The following is a 3432-nucleotide window of genomic DNA, read 5'->3' on the forward strand; positions in this document are numbered from 1 at the left end:
AAGGCATGCACCACCACTGCCCGGCCTTCTTCTATACTTTTAGGGTTAGTATGAATATATTAGACCTACAATGATTCTCAACCCCAAAGCTTAATCAGTTCTGCAAACTCCTCTTACCATGTCGAGATAATATTTTACAGTTTCCAGTTATTGGAGCTTGGAAATCTTTGGGATATATCGTTATGCCTGTTAGTAATCAAGCCACAATCAGCTACACCACACACCAACTTAACCCTTGAAAGTCTGAGCTATAAGATGACCTTGCTCTTTGCTAACATCTCGAGGCAGGCAATTTTTCACTAGTAACTAACAAATAACAGGAATAATCCAGATTTATTTTAAACATTGTATGTATTTATGTTCCAAAAATATGGGGCTCCAGAGTGTGGTCTAGAAAATATTACTCCCACCTCCCACCAACTCCATGTTTTCAGAGAAAACCAAGAGCCAATATGGAAATGTAGTTGCTCAGGTGCACAAACTAATGTATTTCAAAAACCACTATTGATCTCCTAATGACAAGCCTTCACAGCATTTGTCAATAGATGACTTCCCTGATCTTTTATAAAACTCCTCCCCCAGATCAACCATTATGGACAAATCTAGTCATTCAAGCCTTCTGTAAAAACCTGCCCAGGTCTCATCTGGATTTTATATCATATTGTAACAGTTGCTCTTCCAACTGGGCAGGTCAAGCCAGTACGCATCCATTGGAGTAGATATCTCTTTGCATTATTCATCCTTAACAAAATTGCTTAGTTGGCAATAAATACATTAAAATGGACATTTGCTAAGTAAGCAGGCTACATCATAGTTTTCAAAACTTAATAAATTTCCATAGGTTTCTTGTGTTTCTTTTCAAATAAATATTAGAAATCTCTAATAACGATATTGTCCTCTCCCATTAAACAAGTGTCTGCTACTGTTTTAGCTCCTGACAACCTGGGCCAGGGTGACCTTGCTCATTGCCTCCAAAGGAAGCACATCCTCTTTCCTGGCAAGTGTGAAGGAACACATACTGGAGAAGTGTTTCTAATTTCTGCTGCTGGGAACAGCTTAGTCTCATAAAGACACTCCAGAGGTTTCATGATGTTTGATTCTATTTCTATGATCAATAGATTAAGGAAATGAAGCAACACTAGTATTAAACAACTTTAGAAAATTTGGGTGTAAATATATTTGCTAAACTGTTTACTTTCATATTTTACTTTATAACTTTTATTGGTGAAAATCTTTTTGAGATAAGTGTAGTTTGTTTTTCTCCTTAACACTCATATTGCGGCCCTAAATGTATTCTGGTGCTGAATTCACCTCTCTGGTGGCAAACTTGTAAGCCCAAATTCTCCTGTTCATCTTTTCTATTCACTACAGGCTAGCTTTGGATGGTGTCTTTAGGTACAGATTGTCTCACAATGAAGTAGAAGGGAATATAGATTCCTTCGGACCCATCCATTATTCTTCCTAGTCTCTGGTTCCAAGTCTGAACTCTCCTTTGGATCACACTTCTTTTTTTTATCTACCCAGAAGTGTTTCGCCAATTCCAACCCATCATGCTTTGCTAGAGATGAAGATTAGATGCAGACATCATTATTGATATTTGTTGTTTTTTCTGGTATTACTAAATGAAAAATAATAATCATAAAATAAGACGAGCATAATAGTATATGCCTGTACTCCAAGGACTTGGGAGACTGAGGTAGGAGGAATGTGAGAATCAACCAATGCATTTGTGGATTTATAGATTGAACACCTAAATCTCAGCTGGCAGTGTACACTTTTGGTTCCAATATGCAGGCGGCTTAGACAGAAAATTCCTGAGCTCAAGGCCAGTCTATCTGCATAGTATCACTCTCACTGTGTGTCTCTCATCTGAGCACATAGGAAGAAAGCAGGATCATGATAACGAAGTGTGTGAAGAATCATTTAATAAACAGATTAGAAAGGCTCTACAGTTGTGATTAGCTCATTAGTTGTCTAGGTGCCTTGTAGGGCCATAAAGATGTTCCTAACATGACCTCCCTAACCATTTTCCCTCCAAAGAAATTCCTGAATCGAGGCTAGAAGTGGGCCAACCCCAAATCCTCGTATTATTGGAAAATCATGTTTATTCAATTCTGTACTACTGAGTTTGACATTTTCTCAGCTCTACAAAAGGCCCTTCTCTATAAGTTGTAGCATTTTTTTTCTGGTAAAAATTCATTACAATCATAACCCAATGCATACAAGATAGCACTATTAACATATTGAAAAAAGAATGTCTTTTCCTGACATATCAATTACAATCACTTTCCTTATCTGAAAGTTTCTCATTCTTGTATATATCTAGCAGGAGAAGATTTTTTTAGATTCTGTTTTACTGCATACAGAGTCTTATCATACTTCCCTTAAGAATATATACAACTGAGTCTGCGCAGGAGAGCCTGTGATCTGCAGAGGAAACATAGCTTGTGGGACAGGCCCCGTTTCAGGCCCTCATCTTTAGGCACGAAGCCGATCTGAGCTCCAGACACCTGTACTCCTTCCCCAACAGAGAAGAGTGGCCACCAAGGAGGGCACTAACCACAAGAACAGGTGAGAGAGCCATCTTTTAGCCCAGGACTCTCAGGGACCAGTCTACCCAGGAGAGACTTCAGACTGCAGAAGCAAATAGCTTCTGAGACAGGCTCCGTTTCGGGCTCTCATCTTCAGCCAGATGGCAGATCTGAGCTCCAGACATCTGTGCTCCAGTCCCATCAGAGGAGAGGTGGCCTGCACAGAGTACTCTGACCACTGAGACTCACGAGAGAGTTGGACTCACAGGACTGCTGACAGAGGTTAACAAAGTCTATAAGAACTATTGCCAGAGATCACCAGATGGTGAAAGGGAAATGTAAGAATCTTACTAAGAGAAACGAAGACCACTCACCATCATCAGAACCCAGCACCCACAACTCAGCCAATCCTGGGTCACCCAAAACACTAGAAAAGCAAAATGCAGATTTAAAATCATACCTCATGATGCTGGTAGAGGATTTTAAGAAGGAAATCAATAACTCACTTAAAGTAATACAGGAGAACATGGCTAAACAAGTAGACGGCCTTAAAGAGGAAGCACAAAAATCCCTTAAAGAATTACAAGAAAACACAACAAAACAGGTGATAGAATTGAACAAAACCATCCAAGATATAAAAAGGGAAGTAGAAACAATAAAGAAAACACAAAGGGAAACAACTCTGGAGATAGAAATCCTAGGAAAGGAATCAGGAACCATAGATGTGAGCATAAGCAATAGAACACAAGAGATGGAAGAGAGAATCTCAAGTGCAGAAGTTTCCATAGAGAAGATAGACATAATAATCAAAGAAAATGCAAAATGCAAAAAGATCCTAATTCAAAACATCCAGGAAATCCAGGACACAATGAGAAGACCAAACCTACAGATAGTAGGAGTA

The sequence above is a fragment of the Mus pahari genome, chromosome 11 (assembly GCF_900095145.1).
Source record: "Mus pahari chromosome 11, PAHARI_EIJ_v1.1, whole genome shotgun sequence".
In the NCBI taxonomy this organism is placed as follows: Eukaryota; Metazoa; Chordata; class Mammalia; order Rodentia; family Muridae; genus Mus; species Mus pahari.